Source organism: Capra hircus, chromosome 2 (genome assembly GCF_001704415.2).
Source record: "Capra hircus breed San Clemente chromosome 2, ASM170441v1, whole genome shotgun sequence".
Lineage (NCBI taxonomy): Eukaryota > Metazoa > Chordata > Mammalia > Artiodactyla > Bovidae > Capra > Capra hircus.
This window is the reverse complement of record NC_030809.1, coordinates 99,368,115-99,388,930: the sequence shown is the minus strand read 5'-3', so window position 1 is coordinate 99,388,930 and position 20,816 is coordinate 99,368,115. Positions and strand designations below refer to the sequence as shown.

Below are 20,816 nucleotides of genomic sequence, written 5' to 3'. Positions count from 1 at the left end.
TTCGAAACTCTCATTGGCTGTATTTCCAGACTTCGCTCTTGGGAGGCTATAGTGTTATCACTTTGAACTTCCTGGTATCTTTAGAGTAGATAGTGGGCTTCTGGTTATTTCCAACAGCAGTTATTGAATTACAGTCATCCCTTGGTGTCTAGGAGGGACTGGATTAATGTACGTGGGTTAATGTGCAGTGGCAGAAATCATTGGAACCCCAGCCTTCACAGCTTCTCTGAATATCAAGGGAAGACGGACATCTAATATTTTACTGAATACCCTGTTTACACTTACAGGTGAAACTGAGGACAGAAAGCATTCACTGAATTTGTTGTTATTGCTTAGTCACTAAGTCATGTCTGACTCTTTTTTGACCCCATGGTGATGGACTGAATGAAGCTCAAGCAAGCTCCTCTGTCCATGGGATTTTCTAGGCAAGAATAGTGGAATGAGTTGCCATTTCCTTTTGCAGGGGATCTTCCCACCCCAGGGACTGAACCTACTTTCCCAGGCAGATTCTTTCCCACTGAACCAACCAATAGGAAAGCCTATTCAGTGAATATTATGCTCCAAACACTGCTTGGAATTGGTCCTGTCTGTTCAAGCTGCTTGCTTTCTTTCCTTTCTCTACCTTTGCTATATTCCCCCCACTAAGTCAGGAAAACAACTTTTAGCCAGACACCACCATAGTCACTGTTTGTACAGATCAGGAAATGATTTCTATCACTTCAGAGCTTTGTTGCTTTTCAAGTATTAAATTGATTTGTGTTTTTATAATTTGACAAAACTGCTTAACAAAACTTCTATTCATGTTATATAAAATCTTCTATTTGTATGTCCACTCTAGATTAGACAGCAGACTTCTTTCATGCATACCATATTACATGGGTCTCTTTGTTAAAGCTTGCTCATATTTTTTTCTTAAAACATAAAAAGAGAGGGAAAATAATTGTTGTCAAAAGAAGTTCCCAGGATCAGGACTATTAAAATTGTTAATAAAATGAATTTCTTTTTTTCTAAATTTGGTTGAGGTTTTAGCCATAACAGTGCATGAATAAATGAAGTAAACCGCATCTACCCAGCTGATTTAGATTTAAATTTAAAGAGATTTAAAACTCAGCTCTCCAAAACCCAAGACTATTTCCTCTTACAGGCAATATGATTCATCAAGAATTCTGCAATAAAATAGACCTTCTTTTCCACTCAACATAAACTTGAAAGTTATTTGAAGATAATTTGCCTCCAAATTTGGAGCAATGTCCCTGAATGGAACATATCCTATCCAACATGGTTGAGGGTTATGTCTAACAAAAAAAAAAGAAAGAAAATAAATTTTCAAATATTTTAGAAGGATCATTTACACTTTGATCTTAGTATAGTTTCAGTAATGCCTAGTTATGCTGTTTAATATGATAGTAGCTACATGTTGATATTTAAATTTAAATTAATATTTAAAAGTCACTAACCATATCACGAGTACTCAGGCATATTTGGCTATGGTCTAGGTATTGGACAGTGCAGATATTAAACTTTTTCATTTTGCATTGTTTCATTGGACAGCTTTGTCCCATGATATCAGTGGGGAATTGATTCTAGGACTTGTTATGGATATCATAATCCATGGAGGCTCAAGTCTCTTATATAAAGTGGCATAGTACAGACAGTACTTTCTCTTATCTGTAGGATGTGGAGACCACATCCCATGGATATTGATACTGTGTTCCACTAGTGGTAGATCACATTTTTACCAGTTTTCTCAGATTATAGATCCCTGTTATTTACAATATCATTTCCCTCCAAAGTATTGCTTATCAAAGTATGTGATTTTTTTTCCTACCAAATAATTTCCCCAAGTAATAGAAAAGAACAATAATGCATAGGATTTGAAAGAGCTAGATGATGATAGAAACATGTTTGGATTTTTATAAAGTTTGTTATTAACCTTAGAAACATATGCCAAATTCTGCATAGTTGTGATCCTCTAAAAAATGAATGATAGTGACAGACTTTCCATGCTGTAATACAAGTTTACAACACTGAAATAGCCTCCAAGTAGCATATGGTTTATGAGATTACTTTTCATTTATGTATTTTAGAGGTAATTTTTATTATATAACCACACCTTGAAAAGAACATAGAATACAGAGAAAACATTAAATTGATTTATAAATGAATGATTAAATATTTCAGTGACTAATACTTTAAATGAAGGTGCTAAGACTCTGCCTGCATTGCAGGAGACTCGGGTTCAATCCCTGGGTTGGGAAGATCCCCTGGAAAAAGAAATGGCAACTCACTCCAGTATTCTTGGTTGGAGAATTCCATGGACAGAGAAACTTGGTGGGCTACAGTCCATGGAGTCGCAGAGTTGGACACGATTCAGCAACTAACACAGTGGTAAAGAACCCACCTGTCAATGCAGAAGACATAAGAGATATGGGTTTGATCCTTGGGTCAGGAAGATCCCCTGGAGGAGGGCATGGCAACCCACTCCAATATTCTTGCTTTGGAGAATCCCTTGGACAGAGAACCCTGGTGGGCTACAGTCCATGGGGTAGCCTAGAGCTGGACATGACAGAAGCGATAGCACGCACACACGCAGCATATATTTCTGTGTACAGATTGAGTAGGATGAGAAAATGTCAGATTTTTTAATTCATTTATTCCTTTAAATCTTTTCAGTAAGTTCAGTTCAGTCGCTCAGTCGAGTCCGACTCTGCGACCCCATGAATCGCAGCACGCCAGGCCTCCCTGTCCATCACCAACTCCCGGAGTTCACTCAGACTCACGTCGATCGAGTCAGTGATGCCATCCAGCCATCTCATCCTGGGTCGTCCCCTTCTCCTCCTGCCCCCAATCCCTCCCAGCATCAGAGTCTTTTCCAATGAGTCAACTCTTCGCATGAGGTGACCAAAGTATTGGAGTTTCAGCTTCAGCATCAGTCCTTCCAATGAACACCCAGGACTGATCTCCTTTAGGATGGACTGGTTGGATCTCCTTGCAGTCCAAGGGACTCTCAAGAGTCTTCTCCAACACCATAGTTCAAAAGCATCAATTCTTTGGCACTCAGCTTTCTTCACAGTCCAACTCTTACAGCCATACATGACCACTAGAAAACCATAGCCTTGACTAGACAGACCGTTGTTGGCAAAGTAATGTCTCTGCTTTTGAATATGCTCTCTAGGTTGGTCATAACTTTTCTTCCAAGGAGTAAGCATCTTTTAATTTCATGGCTGCAACCATCTGCAGTGCTTTTGGACCCCCCCAAAATAAAGTCTGACACTGTTTTGCACTGTTTCCCCATCTATTTCCCATGAAGTGATGGGACCAAATGCCATGATCTTAGTTTTCTGAATGTTGAGTTTTAAGTCAACTTTTTCACTCTCCTCTTTCACTTTCAAGAGCCTTTTTAGTTCCTCTTTACTTTTTGCCGTAAGAGTTAGTTGCTGCTGCTACTGCTGCTAAATTGCTTCAGTCGTGTCCGACTCTGTGCGACCCCATAGACGGCAGCCCACCAGGCTCTCCCATCCCTGGGATTCTCCAAGCAAGAACACGGGAGTGGGTTGCCATTTCCTTCTCCAGTGCATGAAAGTGAAAAGTGAAAGTGAAGTCTCATAGTCGCGTCAGACTCTTTGCGACCCTATGGACTGCAGCCCACCAGGTTCCTCCATCCATGGGGTTTTCCAGGCAAGAGTACTGGAGTAGGGTGCCATTGCCTTCTCCAATAAGGGTTAGTTAGGTATGGATAAATATCCTAACTTTTTGTATATTGAAACTTAAGGTAGGGTTATCAAGTGAAGGTAAAGCTAAAATTCGTTACATAAGGAAAGACTTTTTCCATTTGGGGGCAGAGAAAGAAGAAAAATAGTTTCATCCTAATTAATGGAAACATGATTGTAACTTAAGATTCTTTTCCCACACTTTAACATTATTAGATGTTTTCTGAGGGTAAATATAGTTGAGATTTTCTCTGTATTTACTAAAATGGTGGCTTGTAGGGGAAAAGTACATAACCAATACATTAGTTGAATTATGTTTTCATAAAATGTATTGCTACTTTTTTATAATATGTCTAATTTGAATATATTTCCTAGTGTTAAGATGATTTCTAAAAAATTACCTTTTCCTTGATTATAAAAGCCACCCAGGGTTTTTATTAGAAGTTTTGTCTGGCTTTACCCTCTAGTGTCGTTTTAATTTCAAATGTTTTTTCCTCATGTATTTGCAAATACCTGGTAAGTTATGTGTAAAAATTGCTACCATGATGAAAGAATGTCTCTGCTAGGTTTTTATACTTTGAGGACTAGGATTTTAAATCAAGTAGCATTTTATACCGTATATTTAGTCTTAATTATCTTGTTTTTTTCCAAAATAATAAAATGGAACATGTATCTTTTTATTTACTTATATTATTTGAATGTAGCTATTTAAAAATATTTAATATCTTTTTAAATTTAGAGTTTTGTATAAAGTATAATTGGTTCTTTCATAAGACTTTTTGTGTTGACTCTTTACCATCACAAGCTTGTTTTTTTTGGTATTGATTGAAGTTGAAAGCATACAGAAGTTCCCTGAAGGCAGGTCTTTGGATTCAGAGAGTAAAGTGTTCCATCTATATGCTTCTGATCTGATTTGATATGGTGGGAGCATGGGTAGTTCAGAGAGAATTAATTTCCTGTCTTATATTCTCTTATCCATCCATGCATAATTTAAAATTAACATGTTCTCCATCTTGATAATCTTTCCTCTTTTGCCTTCAGTGTATTTTTCGTTTCTCTATTTCTTGAACTTAAAAAATAACAAAACACAAGACATTTTCACCTCTCTTGCTTCCTATGAACTTTACTTATGCATGCTTAGTCGCTCAGTCGTGTCCAACTCTTTGGAACCCCATGGACTGCAGCCCACCAGGCTCCTCTGTCCATGGAGATTCTCAGGCAAGAATACTGGAGTGGATTGCCATGCCCTCCTCCAGGGGATCTTCCCAACCCAGGGATTGAACCCAGGTCTCTCGCTTTGCAGGTAGATTCTTTACCATCTCAGCCACCAGGGAAGCCCCAGAATACTGGAGTGGGTAGCCTATCCCTTCTCCTGGAGATCTTCCCGATCCAGGAATCAAACCAGGGTCTCCTGCATTATAGGTGGATTCTTTACCAGTTGCGCTACGAGGGAAGCTCAAGCCTTGTTTATAAGTATTCCCCAAATTCTGCTTAATGGTCTGTCTTAACTTTATATTCATTTCCTTGGTGAACTCATCCACTCTCTTGACTTGAATTGTACTTTTTTATATGACTCATTTTTTAAATCTTGGACTATTCTAAGTCACAATTTCTACCTATTGTTGAGAATTGTCTCCATTTGAATAGCCTTTGGTAACATTGGGTTTATTTATTGTCCAACATGAAAGTCACTCTACTCCACCACTGCAGGTTTCTTTCATTGTATCCCCAATAATCTTTCATTCTCTGATGTCCTTGTTCCTGTACTTAGTTTAGCGTGAATTCCTCTTATTTCTCCATGTAAGATGTTGCTTGGGTTTCGCATTCTGTCTGTACTCATCTTCACTGTCCAGACCGTCATTATGTCACACCTGTAACTCATTGTACCCACTTTCACACCACTTTCTGCTTTGCCCATTTTTTTTTGAACTTCCCAAATTCTCCCTGCAGTGATTTTTAAAAATGCATACAAAGTTGTTATGGCATATTTTTCTTAAATAGAAATTGTAAGCATTTTCATTTATATGTCCCTCTGGGCATAGTGCTAGATGCAGTAAGAAATCAACAAGTAATTGTTCAGTCATTCATTCAGCAGCTCTTTCTTGAGTAGTTGTTGGGTTCCAACTATTATACTAGTGTTCCCATGATCTTCTCTTACAGAGCTGGCAGCTGAAAAACAGTCTCTGATGGTAAGAGAAGGCTTCTCTGAGGAACTGACATTTTTAATCAGACTGAATGAAGTAAGAAAGCCAGTCCTGTAAAGATACAGGGAACAATTGCTCCAGGCTGAGAGAAGAGCAAATGTCAAGGCCCTGAAGAGGGACAGGTTTGGTATATTTGGGGAATATCAAAAAGGTCATTGTGACTGGAACATAGTGAGGAGAGAGTGACAGAAGTTGTAGTCAGGAAACCAGGTGACAGAGAGACTAATAGGCCATGGTAGGTATTACAGATTATATCCTAATTGATGGAAAAGCCATTGGACAGTTTTGAGTGAGGGAGTGATGTGAGCTGATACATTTGTCACTGAGTTAAGGACAGTAGACTAGAATAGTGATATAGGAGAGCAATATCTTGAACTAGTGAGGTAGAGAGCAGTAATAAGGACAGAATGAGGAAGAATGGTTGGCAGGATGGATTGGGTGGGAGGTGTGAGACAGAAAAAGGAATCAAGGGAAACTCAGTTCTGTGTGCTTGGGCAAGTCGTGTATCCTCTCCAGCGTCTGTTTTCCTGAGTGTATAATGAGAAATACCTCTTTCCCACTTTGAAGGAATTCTTATGAGGGAATGAAATAGTAATGAAAGCTAATTATGAATCTTAAAACACCATTAATGTTGTGTTACTTTTAAACACTAAACATTTAAAAGCTCACCTTAAATTACTTCCCTGGTAGCTCAGCTGGTAAAGAATCTGCTTGAAGTACTGGAGAGGCCAATTCAACTCCTGGATCAGGAAGACCCCTGGAGAAGGGATACTGGGCTATCAACTCCAGTATTCTTAAGCTTCCCTGGTAACTCATCTGGTAAACAATCTGCCTGCAATGCAGTTTCTCCTGTTGATTGATAATAAGTAGTAGATCATGTTTTGGGCATAGACTGAGCAGCTGATCTAATCATAGAAAAAAAAGGATACGTATCTGTCATTTGTTTTACAGTATAAGACATTGTGATTCTCTTCTTAGTAAATATTTGAACACAAATAAAACTAACCTGAGTGACCTATTGTTTATTTACTAATATGTTTACTCTGGGGTGTTGTTGATTACCAATGAAATATAATTTGCCATGCTAATAAGAAATAATGGCCTATAAATAAACTCTAGGTGTTTTATGCTTATTTGTGTCATGCCAATTACTTTGCCGACTAAGGTCCATCTAGTTGAGGCTATGGTTTTTCCAGTAGTCATGTATGGATGTGAGAGTTGGACTGTGAAGAAGGCTGAGCGCCAAAGAGTTGATGCTTTTCAACTGTGGTGTTGGAGAAGACTGTTGAGAGTCCCTTGGACTGCAAGGAGATCCAGCCAATCCATTCTGAAGGAGATCAGCCCTGGGATTTCTTTGGAAGGAATGATGCTAAAGCTGAAACTCCAATACTTTGGCCACCTCATGCGAAGAGTTGACTCATTGGAAAAGACTCTGATGCTGGGAGGAATTGGGGGCAGGAGGAGAAGGGGATGACAGAGGATGAGATGGCTGGATGGCATCACTGACTTGATGGATGTGAATCTGAGTGAACTCCAGGAGTTGGTGATGGACAGGGAGGCCTGGTATGCTGCGATTCATGGGGTCTCAAAGAGTTGGACACAACTGAGTGACTGAACTGAGCTGAACTGAATTGTACTTTTCCTGATAATTTTAGAATACCTATGGCATCATGACAGACAAATATTCTAAACAAAGTTTTTAGTTTTTGAAACTACTTACTCAAGTATGATTCAGCTGAATGTATTTCTGTTTTCCTCTTACAGATTTCTCAACAGTGATGTCACAAGATTGACCACACTGATCACAGTAAGACTAAAATGATAATTAAACTCTTAAAGATGTTTCGTTTTCTCTGAGAATGAGAATTAAGTTAGAAAATATTTATAATTTTTAATTGTTACTCTTTCTTTCAACAGCCAATTGAATATTTACCTTTAATAATTCACATCTCACACTCTATAGTTTATTTAAATAGTTCTTTAGATGTTATAGGGAGGGAGGTGGGAGGGAGGTTCATGTTTGGGAACGCATGTAAGAATTAAAGATTTTAAAATTTAAAAAAAAAAAATTAAAAAAAAAAACACTTTAAATGAAAATTATCCTTAATTTATAACTGAGATTATATGCCCAATTATATATACATATTTCAGTGTGAATCATAATCACAACCTGAATCATCATTGTAGTTTTGTTTTTATAAAATATGGTACAAAATATTTGAGGTGACTCCACATTAGGAAAAAGATTATAAAAATAAAATTACTTAGGACTGCAGTCACATATTACGACTGACTGTGAAAACAGCATTCTTGAAAGGATTCTTAAACTTCTTTATTAAAACTTTCATTGATGTATAGTCTTCCACATATGGAGAGTTGTTCAAAAGGATAGTTTTCTTAAGAAACAGATACTTTTCCTTTTTAATTTTAAAATGTTAATTTCTACTGTGTATAAGGAAATATGCTACATAAAGAAAAACTTTATCCAGGGTTTTGATCTATATTATTAGAAAATTCTAACTAATAAAATCTGAATTGCAGTAATGAAATTTTACAGCATTTTTGAAAACGCCTTTTAAATAACAGAGGAAAAAATTGAGTATATTATTTATTCAGTGAGTCTGCTTCTTTAATCCTATTTTAATTGTTCATTAGAAGCAGTAATTATCAGAAATGTTTATTTGTATATATATAATCTTTATGTTTTAACATTTTTTTGAAAACTGGTTCATTTGTTAAATTTAACATTTTTTAGAGTCTAGAAAGAGCTTTTATTGTATTTTTAAAGGCTTTATCATCATCATTGAGTCTACAGATTTTTATGGTGTGTTCATTCATTTTCCTAAGGGAGCATTTTAAATATCTCTGATTTGTAGCTCTTTGCTTGTTGGTTTTTTCTTAATCAGAACTTTATGGCCCTAACGGTTTACAGCAAAATATTAACATATTTCTGTAGCATCCTTCTGTTATGCATCTTGTTTTACAATCAAGGAAGTTAAAATTGACATCGTATGAAAAAGGTATTTTTTAAAATTAAAAAATGCTGACCCGCAGTACATTTTTAGAGTAATATTAAGAGAACATTTAATTGCAACTGTTTCAATTCAAGAATTTCAGGAAGAGAGGTAGTGTTCAGATTTAACATTATCAAATGTTAAATAAGTTAAAAACTAAGTATTCATATGAGAGTTTCATAAGTACCTGATAACAGAAACCCTTTCTCATCATGTCAAGTTTGTGAAGCTTTCTCTAGCCCCTTAAGTCAAGAAGAGTGGGTAGATTTCAACACTGACTCAGGCTGAAAGTGTTGAGAGAGTAGTTCAAGTGTTGACCATGGGACTGGAATAAAATGAGACCAAGGGAAGGCTGATATATTCAAAGAAAATGGAGAGATTAAAGGACTAGCCAGGGTAGATAAGATTGTGGTTGAAATGGGGATATTATAGATTTTTTCAGAGCTGAAGCTGTACTAAGTATTTATATATTATATAATATACACCTTATATGTATAATTTTTTCTTCAGAAATTTTCAGAACTCAGGAGAATTTCTGTTTTTAAGCTCTGTGTTATTGGATTCATTCAGCAAAAAGTTTATTCAGGTTTTTCCATAACATCTTTGGCCAACCCAGTATATTCCACTGAAATGTCATTATCTTTTAAATGATCTATCTCTTCTTCCTGGTCATCAGTAATTCTACTGAAGTCCATACATATGTGGTCCTCAGTTTAATTTTATTAAAGCATGCTCTAGCTCTTTTGTTTCTCTACTTGAAGATGTTTAGTGACTTTCCGTTTCTTGTATAATCAAAGCCAGACTTTCTAACTTGGTATTCAAGACCCCTCCTCAGTTTGGCTGTAACATATTTCCCAGACAAATATCTTATTATTCAAGAAGAAGACCCCTACATTCCACACAGTGTGGACTACATACTCCACCCTGAATATACATTTTGTCTCCATACTTACATTCATGTCATTCCCTTTTCCTAGAATATTCTTTTTCTTTTTCAGGATTTTATTACTCTTGATGAAATCAAACCTCCTCTTGAATGTCCTGTACACATGTAATCATCTCTCTGAGGCCTTCCCTAATCATCCTAATTGAAAATAATTCTCTCTCCTTAGTTGTTCGGTAATACTCAATTTTTATTATTCCTATGTAACTGATAACATATATTCCCCTGTATTTTGCATATTTTAATATGTGTTTAATAAATGCATATTTTAATATGTCTTTTCTAATTGTATCCAGCAAAATATTTTGTCAGTAATCATAAATACCCACAAAGAACTAAATTAGTATCTTTGTGTGTGTGTGTGTGTGTACTCAGTCATGTCTGACACTTTGTGTCCCCCCTCAAGGACCGTAGACTGCCAGTCTCCTCCATCCATGGGATTTCCCAGACAAGAGCACTGAAGTGGTTTGCCATTTCCTTCTGCAGGGACTCTTCCCAACCCAGAGATTGAACCTGTGTCTCCTTTATCTCCTGCAGTGGCAGGCACATTCTTTACCACTGAAACACCTGGGAAGCCAGAGTATCTTTCAGTTCGGTTCAGTTCAATCGCTCAGTCGTGTCCAACTCTTTGTAACCCTATCATAGACTGCAGCACACCAGGCCTCCCTCTCCATCGCCAACTCCCGGAGTTTACTCAAACTCATCGCCATTGAGTTGATGCCATGCAACCATCTCATCCTCTGTTGTCCCCTTCTCCTCCTGCCTTCATTCTTTCCCAGCATCAGGGTCTTTTCCAATGAGTCAGTTGTTCGCATTAGGTGGCCAAAGTATGGGAGCTCCAGCATCAGTCCTTCCAATGAATATTCAGGACTGATTTCCTTTAGAATGGACTGGTTGGATCTCCTTGCTGTCCAAGGGACTCTCAAGAGTCTTCTCCAACACCACAATTCAAAAGCATCAATTCTTCAGTGCTCAGCTTTCTTTATAGTCCAACTCTCACATCCACACATGACTACTGAAAAAACCATAGCTTTGACTGGTCAGACCTTTGTTGGTAAAGCGATGTTTCTGCTTTTTAATATGCTGTCTAGCTTGGTCATAGATTTTCTTCCAAGGAGCAAGTGTCTTTTAATTTCATGGCTGCAGTGAACTTCCAGATGTTCAAGCTGGATTTTAAAAAGGCAGAAGAACCAGAGATAAAATTGCCAACTGTCCAAGGGACTCTCAAGAGTCTTCTCCAACATAGTCCAACTCTCTAATTCCAACTCTCAATTCCATCGGATCATTGAGAAAAGATTATCTTTAGTTTTCTTACATTAAAACTGAAACAAGGATATTAATATATGAATGTCCAAAATTGAGCCATAGGAAGCAAGCTAAATAGGAAAGAGCCTAACTTGTAGAACCAGAGCAAGTGCAAGTACTGATGTCACTGTATGTATACTGTGTGTATGACCTTTAGTAAGTCAGCCTCTTTGTGCCTCAGTATTTTCACAAAATAATTTATGCGTATATTTAAAAGGATTTTTATAAATATTAGTTACCTTTCCTCTGTCTTAACTTTTTGGTTTGCTCTTTTATTGATATGAGAAGGGGTGCAACATCAACTATGAAGAATAGGAATATATCCAAATTTACCTGACTTCCACACTATGATCTTTTCATCTATTCATTTTAATATATGGATTTTTACTTTCTACCTTATATATAGAAATGATAACTCTCTTGACTCACATAAGATCCACGAAAGAAGCTGATTAGATCTGTTGATATTATGTGATTTTTTGGGAAGTGGGGGAAGGGTGTCAGACCTCATTAGAATACCAACATTTTAAAAGACCAGAATTAACTTTAGAACAGTTTCAGTTCGGTTCAGTCACTCAGTCATGTCTGACTCTTTGTGACCCCACGAATCGCAGCACGCCAGGCCTCCCTGTCCATTACCAACTCCCGGAGCTCACTCAGATTCATGTCCATCAAGTCAGTGATGCCATCCAGCCATCTCATCCTCTGTCATCCCCTTCTCCTCCTGCCCTCAATCCCTCCCAGCATCAGAGTCTTTTCCAATGAGTCAACTCTTTGCATGAGGTGGCCAAAGTCCTGGAGTTTCAGCTTTAGCATCATTCCTTCCAAAGAAATCCCAGGGCTGATCTCCTTCAGAATGGACTGGTTGGATCTTTAGGTTGTGCTAAATTCCCCTTACATAACAAATGACAAAACCAACATCCAAGAGTTTGAAGCTAGGTGGCTTGCATAATGGTTAAGAAGAGGAACTGGGTCGGAAAAACCTTTACATTTGTGCTCTGATATTTAATATAGCTGTTTTGCTCTTGAGTCAGTTAGATAGTCTAAGTTCCAGTTTGGTTTTTTTTCTGTTTAAAGTGGAATAATGTTTAATGGAGTGTTGTGAATATTAAATGAAAAAAATGCTTACTGCAGAAGCATAAATCCCAGACTGAAGTGGTGAATTCTTTTGACCCCTTATCATAGTCATCATCATCTGTAAAGTTACTTGCCGAAAGTCAAAACCTGGTTTTTCTTTATTCTAACTTTTACTTCTGTTTTGTGATCACTCTACTTGATTAAAAATCTCTCAACAGCATTTGTAAGAGATACAATAAACTAACTGATGGACTTTTTTCTTCCCAAATCTCCCCAAATCCTCTCTCTTCTCTAAGAGTATTCATGTAGTTTCATTTACATGCAGTTTTGTTTATATGTAGTTTTATTAATACAATGGGTATATTTTATTTTAAATATTCTTCTTTAACATTTTGACTCATATTTAATAACCTGTTACAAAACAACTTTTATAATAATTGAAGTAGCTTTTTCTGTTTTTACTGAAATTTCTTTTTCCTGTTGGTAATTTTACTGTGAATATTATTTAAACTTCATAGAGATTAATCTCTACCAATAGATATGTTTAACTTAAAAATGGAAATTTAGAAGAAATTACTATATATTTTTATAGCATACACACTACTAGAAATATTGGTGTTAATTAGTAAATGTCAGTTATGTACCTACCTCAGATAATATATAACCAAGCCAGGCAATGATTGATTGTTGTACCCTAACATCGGTTTTCCTCATCTACTGATCTTTTCTCAGCCTATTACTACCTGGAATGAAACTATCACTTTCAGTCTCACTTACAGCTAAATGTGGTCATGTGACTGTTTTAACTAGAGATACATAAGAAGTAGGACTTTGTGCAGCTTGTGTGGAAAGTAGCCTTAAAGGAAGAGGGGTATGCCTTCGTTTCCCCCTTTCCTCTATACTTGCTGATACATGGATCTGATAAGTGAACAACGAGGGCAAACCACAAATTCAGAATAGGCAAAGCAGTAAGATTGAAAGTCCCTGATAACTTCAGAATGTCACCTTGCCCACTCTGACTTGCTTATACCCTTGACTTGAATGGGATAAACTTCTATCTTATAAGCCACTCAGATTTGGGCTGTCACTCATAGCCAAAATTTACCTTGATTTACATCAAGATAATATAACAGAGTTTACACCATTGTTTCAGTGTCTTTGATTTATTTATATTTCATTTATTTCCCTTGAAGTCTGTTGTCACCTTTTTTTGATATAAATTTATTTATTTTAATTGGAGGCTAATTACTTTACAATATTATAGTGGTTTTGCCATCCATTGACATGAATCCACCACGAGTGTACATGTGTTCCCCATCCTGAACCCCCCTCCCACCTCCCTCCCCATCCCATCCCTCTGGGTCATCCCAGTGTACCAGCCCCGAGCACCGTATCTCATGCATCAAACCTGGCCTGGTGATTCATTTTATATAAGATAATATACATGTTTCAATGCCATTCTCCGAAATCATCCCACCCTCGCCCTCTCCCGCAGAGTCCAAAAGACTGTTCTGTACATCTGTGTCTCTTTTGCTGTCTCGCATATAGGGTTATCGTTACCATCTTTCTAAATTCCATATATATGTGTTAGTATACTGTATTGGTGTTTTTCTTTCTGGGTTACTTCACTCTGTATAATCGGCTCCAGTTTCATCCACCTCATTAGAACTGATTTAAATGTATTCTTTTTAATGGCTGAGTAATACTCCATTATGTATATGTACCACAACTTTCTTATCCATTCATCTGCTGATGGACATCTAGGTTGCTTCCATGTCCTGGCTATTATAAACAATGCTGCGATGAACACTGGGGTACACGTGTCTCTTTCAGTTTTGGTTTCCTTGGTGTATATGCCCAGTGGTGGGATTGCTGGGTCATATGGCAGTTCTATTTCCAGTTTTTTAAGGAATCTCCACACTATTCTCCATAGTGGCTGTACTAGTTCGCATTTTCACCAACAGTGTAAGAGGGTTCCCTTTTCTCCACACCCTCTCCAGCATTTATGGGTTATAGACTTTGGGATAGCAACCATTCTGACTGGCATGTAATGGTATCTTATTGTGGTTTTGATTTGCGTTTCTCTGATAATGAGTGATGTCGACCATCTTTTCATGTGTTTGTTAGCCATCTGTATGTCTTCTTTGGAGAAATGTCTGTTGAGTTCTTTGGGCCATTTTTGATTGGGTCATTTATTTTTTTGGAATTGAGCTGCATGAGTTGCTTGTATATTTTTGAGATTAATTCTTTGTCCGTTGCTTCATTTACTATTATTTTCTCCCATTCTGATGTTGTCACTTTTTGATGGCTTGAATTTTAGGGGAAGAATAGACTGATTCATTCTCTTTGTCTTGGAAAGGAGACTAGGGAAATCTTTAAAGAGAGGGTAGACATCTAGTCTAGTTTTTAGGTATGAGTTATAAGAGAATATAGAAAGAGAAAATAAGCATATAGATTGAAAATAACATGTATTCAGGGACATTCAACCATTTTGTTTCATTATTGTTGAAGTGTAAAATTTGAGGAAGTAATGAGCCTAGAAGTCAGATCTTATAGGAGTTTACAAACCAAAAAGTTTGGTAAGTGCGAAGTACCTAATGAAGTTTTCTTCTAATGTTAATAATTTTAGTATTACTCATGGTTTTTCCCATTAAATATTTTTTTCTTTTTTTTATTTTCTTTTTTTAATTTTAAAATCTTTAATTCTTACATGCGTTCCCAAACATGAACCCCCCTCCCACCTCCCTCCCCATAACATCTCTCTGGGTCATCCCCATGCACCAGCCCCACGCATGCTGTATCCTGCATCAGACATAGACTGGTGATTCAATTCTTACATGATAGTATACATGATAGAATGCCATTCTCCCAAATCATCCCAACCTCTCCCTCTCCCTCTGAGTCCAAAAGTCCATTATACACAGCTGTGTCTTTTTTCCTGTCTTGCATACAGGGTCGTCATTGCCATCTTTCTAAATTCCATATATATGTGTTAGTATACTGTATTGGTATTTTTCTTTCTGGCTTACTTCACTCTGTATAATCGGCTCCAGTTTCATCCATCTCATCAGAACTGATTCAAATGAATTCTTTTTAACGGCTGAGTAATACTCCATTGTGTATATGTACCACAGCTTTCTTATCCATTCATCTGCTGATGGACATCTAGGTTGTTTCCATGTCCTGGCTATTATAAACAGTGCTGCGATGAACATTGGGGTACATGTGTCTCTTTCAATTCTGGTTTCCTCGGTGTGTATGCCCAGCAGTGGGATTGCTGGGTCATAATCCACACTGTTCTGCATAGTGGCTGTACTAGTTTGCATTCCCACCAACAGTGTAGGAGGGTTCCCTTTTCTCCACACCCTCTCCAGCATTTATTGCTTGCAGATTTTTGGATCGCAGCCATTCTCACTGGTGTGAAGTGGTACCTCATTGTGGTTTTGATTTGCATTTCTCTAATAATGAGTGATGTTGAGCATCTTTTCATGTGTTTGTTAGCCATCCATATGTCTTCTTTGGAGAAATGTCTATTTAGTTCTTTGGCCCATTTTTTGATTGGGTCGTTTATTTTTCTGGAATTGAGCTGCATAAGTTGCTTGTACATTTTTGAGATTAGTTGTTTGTCAGTTGCTTCAAAGCTGAGAGAATTCAGCACCACCAAACCAGCTCTCCAACAAATTCTAAAGGATATTCTCTAGACAGGAAACACGAAAAGGGTGTATAAACCCGAACCCAAAACAATAAAGTAAATGGTAACGGGATCATACTTATCAATAATTACCTTAAATGTAAATGGGTTGAACGCCCCAACCAAAAGGCAAAGACTGGCCGAATGGATACAAAAACAAGACCCCTCTATATGCTGCTTACAAGAGACCCACCTCAAAACAAGGGACACATACAGACTGAAAGTGAAGGGCTGGAAAAAGATATACCATGCAAATAGAGACCAAAAGAAAGCAGGAGTGGCAATACTCATATCCGATAAAATAGACTTTAAAACAAAGGCTGTGAAAAGAGACAAAGAAGGCCACTACATAATGATCAAAGGATCAATCCAAGAAGAAGATATAACAATTATAAATATATATGCACCCAATATAGGAGCACTGCAATATGTAAGACAAATGCTAACAAGTATGAAAGGGGAAATCAACAATAACACAGTAATAGTGGGAGACTTTAATACCCCACTCACACCTATGGACAGATCAACTAAACAGAAAATTAACAGAGAAATGCAAACTTTAAATGATACATTAGATCAGTTAGACCTAATTGATATCTATAGGACATTTCACCCCATTAAATATTTTTAAAATAAATATATTTTTATACAAAGCATTTAGGAGGGAAGAACAAAACTATTTATTCATTCTTTAAGATACTAGATGATCTCTACTTGAGCCTTTGACAAATTTACAAGACATAGTATTGCATTTACAGGTAATTAACTTAGAGTCAGAAGGGTAAAGCTGTCTTTCCCAGTGTGCTAGTTAAGTCATTATTTGGAAAATCAGACATTTAAGAACAAGTCTGCTATGTACTGGAGAAGGTGATGGCACCCCACTCCAGTACTCTTGCCTGGAGAATCTCATGGACAGAGGAGCCTGGTGGGCTGCAGTCTGTGGGGTTGCTAGGAGTCGGACACGACTGAGCAACTTCCCTTTCACCTTCACGCATTGGAGAAGGCAATGGCAACCCACTCCAGTGTTCTTGCCTGGAGAATCCCAGGGATGAGAACCTGGTGGGCTGCCATCTATGGGGTCGCACAGAGTTGGACGCGCCTGAAGTGACTTAGCAGCAACAGCAGCAGCTGCTATGTATTATTATGACTTTTATTTTTCTTCTTTTCTAATACCAAAAAGAGTTATAGCCAAATTTAAAATATCTTTGATAAAATATAATAACAGTTATCGAGCCAGAATTTATGGAAATAAAGAATTTCCATATTTTATGACAATGAATACATCTAAAACATTAAATTTAAAAATCTACCATCTTAAAATCATAAACTGTCTTAAACATTTTGTTTTCTACAGTCTGAATTGTGAATATGTCTTCAAAGTTAGTATATAGCAGCCATTTAAATTACTTTATACAGATCAATTTTCTATTGCTATTGTGTATTTGAGTAAAAGAAACCTCCATTTACTCCTATTGCATCTCACCAAAAAGTTGCAGTTTTAACATTAAAGGAGCCAATAGTATGCATGGTGTTCTTAGTATTAGTGCCTGTAGATAGAAATGATACCTGTTGCAGAGACCCTACTGAACTTCTTTCAACAAGTGAAAATGTACAATGTTACATACTCATTTGAATTAAAGATAGAAAGTGAAAGTGAAAAGTTGCTCAGTTGTGTCCAACTCTGCGAGCCCATGGACTACAGAGTCCATGGCATTCTCCAGGCCGGAATACTGGAGTGAGTAGCCTTTCCCTTCTCCAGGGGATCTTCCCAACCCAGGGATCGAACCCAGGTCTCCCACATGGCAGGCAGATTCTTTACCAGTTGAGCTATCAGGGAAGCCCTGATTACTTGGATTAAAGATTATTTCTTATGTAAAAATTCTGAATCAGCTACTATTTCATAGATCTTCCTAAAAATAAAAGAAACAGTAACCTTATTATATGCATGAGAGAATATAAAAGAAAAATAATTTTCTAATTTGGTTTGGTATTTTTAATTGTAATCAGCAAAGAGTCTAGCACCTAGACTACTAGGTAAATATTTTCTGAATTAAAGTGACTTGAAAGTTAATCTGACTAATACATTCTTTTCCTTTTACACCTTCTAGAACACCAGTGCACAGATCTCCTGTGAGATATACATTTGTTGAAATGTTTGTCATGGAGTAGATAAAATACAAATAGAGTCTACAGAAACTGATATAGAGATGAACAGAAGTATGTTACAGACTGAGTTATGGGATTATGATATTTGACTCTTTCATTCTTTTTCTACTAATACACAAAGGAAAAACTGAAGAGGAGAAAAGATTTTTGATATAAATGGAAATAGAAAAATTCTTACTGTATTACATCCATTTATTGTTGTTCAGTCTCCCAGTTGTGTCTGACTTTTGGCAATTCCATTAACTGCTGCACACCAGGCCTCCCTGTCTCTCACCATCTCCTGCAGTTTGCCTGAGTTCATGTTCATTGTTTTGGTGATGTCATCCCGCCATCTCATCCTCTGATGTCCTCTTCTCCTTCTACCCTCAGTCTTTCCCAGAATCAGGGACTTTTCCAATGAGTCATCTGTTCACATCAGATGACCAAAATACTGGAGCTCCAGCTTTAGCTTCAGACCTTCCAGTGAATATTCAGGATTGATCTTCCTTAAAATTGACTGGTTGTTCTTGCTCTCCAAGGGACTCTGAAGAGTCTTCTCCAGCACCACAGTTTGAAGGCATCAATTCTTTGGTGTTCTCCTTTCTTTATGGTCCAGGTCTCACAACTGTACGTAAGCACTGGGAAAACCATAGTCTTGACTATATGAACCTTTGTCAGCAGAGTAATGTCTGTGCTTTTCTATACATGGTCAAGGTTGGTCATTGTTTTTCTGCAAAGAAGCAATCATCTGATTTCATGGCTGCAATCACCATCCAGTGGTTTTAGAGGCCAAGAAGAGGAAATCTGTCACTACTGTCACCTTTAATGGGGAAATAATGGGGCCAGATGCCAGGATCTTAGTTTTTTTTTAAATATTTAGTCTTAAGATGGCTCTTTCACTTTCCTCCTTCACCCTCATCAAGAGGCTCTGTAGTTCCTCTTTGCTTTCTGCCATTAGAGTGGTATCATTCACATATCTGAGGGTGTTGATGTTTCTCCTGCTTACCTTGATTCCAGCTTGTAACTGATCCAGCCTGGCATTTCTTATGATGTGCTCAGCGTGTAGGTTAGACAAACAGGGTGACGACAGCAGACAGCCCTATTGTACTCTTTTCTCGGTCTTTACCCAGTCAGTTGTTCTATACAGGGTTCTAATTGTTGCTTCTTTACCCACATACAGGTTTCTCAGGAGACAAGTAAGATGGTCTGGTATTCCCATCTCTCTAAGAGCTTTCCACAGTTTGTCATGATCCACACAGTTAAAGGCTTTAGTGTAGTCAATGAAACAAAGCTAGATGTTTTTCTGAAATTCCCTTGCTTTCTTTACAATCCAGCAAATATTGGCAACTGGATCTCTAGTTCCTCTTCCTTTTCTAAACTCAACTTGGACATCTGGAAGTTCTTGGTTGGCATAATGCTGAATCAGCCTAGCATGCAAGATTTTAAGCATGACCTTACTAGTATGGGAGATGAGTGCAATTATCTAATGGTTAACACATTCTTTAGTACTACCCTTCGTGGGAATCAGGATGAGGAATCGGGAACTGACCTTTTCCAGTCCTGTGGCCACTTCTGGGTCTTCCAGGTTTGCTGACATTGTGAATGCAAAACCTTGATGGCATCATCCTTTAGGGATTTGAATAGCTATGTTGGAATTTCATTCCATCCACTAGCTTTATTAACAGCAGTGCTTCTTAAGGCCCACTTGACTTCACGCTCCAGAACGTCTGTCTCTGGGTGAGGAACCACACCATCGTAGTAATCCAGTTCATTAATATCTTTTTTATACAGTTCTTCCATGTATTCTTTCTGTCTCATCTTGATCTCTTCAGTGTTTACTAGGTCTCTACCATTTTTATCCTTTAAAGGTGCCCGTCTTTGGATGGAATGCTTCCTTGATGTTTCCAGTTTTCCTGAAGATATCTGTAATCTTTCTCCTTTTGTTGTTTTCTTCTATTGTTAAGCACTATTCATTGAACAAGGCCTTCTTATCTCTGCTAGATATTCTTTGGAACTCTGTGTTTGGTTGGATATATGTTTCCCTCTGTCTTGCTTTTCGCTTCTCTTTGTTCTTCCGCTATTTGTAAAGCCTCCTCAGATAACCACTTTGGCTTCTTTTCTTTTTCTTTGGAATGTTTTTTTTTTTTTTGCTGCCTCCTGTACAATATCATGGACCTCTGTCCATAGTTCTTCAGGCACAGTGTTAACTAGATCTAGGCCCTTGAATCTCTTTGTTGTCTCTACTGTGAATTCATACAGGATTTGATTTAAGTCATACCTGGCTGGCCTAGTGTTTTTCCCAGTTTTCTTTAGTTTAAGCCTGAATTTTATTTTGAGAAGCTGATGATCTGAGCCACAGTCAGCTCCAGGTCTCTTTTTGTTGTTGTTGGCTGTATACAGCTTCTCCATCTTTGTCTACAAAGGAAATAATCAATTTGATTTTGGTATTGATCATTTGGCAATGTCCATATGTAAAGTCGTCTCTCTTGTTGTTGACAAAGGTTATTTGCTAAGACTAGTGCATCCTTTTGGCAGAATTCAGTTAGTTTTTGCCCTGCTTCATTTTGTTCTCCAAGGCCAAACTTGCCTGTTATTCCAGGTATATCTTGACTTCATACTTTTGCATTCTAATCCCCAATGATGAATAGAACGTCTTTTTTAGGTGTTAGTTCTAGGACGTCTTCTAGGTCTTCGTAGAACTGGTCAACTTCAGCTTCTTTAGCATAG

General features: G+C 37.5%; 1 protein-coding gene across 14 annotated transcripts in view; it reads left to right on the top strand.

The window, feature by feature from the left end:
• BAZ2B (bromodomain adjacent to zinc finger domain 2B) overlaps nucleotides 1-20,816 on the top strand; it is a 329,956-nt gene that overhangs the window by 75,887 nt on the left and 233,253 nt on the right. For 12 of the 14 annotated variants that reach the window (XM_005676091.3, XM_018063517.1, XM_005676089.3 and 9 more), the window contains exon 2: nucleotides 7,679-7,721. The gene's annotated coding sequence lies outside the window, so the exon portion shown is untranslated. Of the gene's footprint in view, nucleotides 1-5,870; nucleotides 5,900-7,678; nucleotides 7,722-20,816 lie in introns of all 14 variants that reach the window. The other 2 variants (XM_018063473.1, XM_018063442.1) reach the window with 1 other exon arrangement.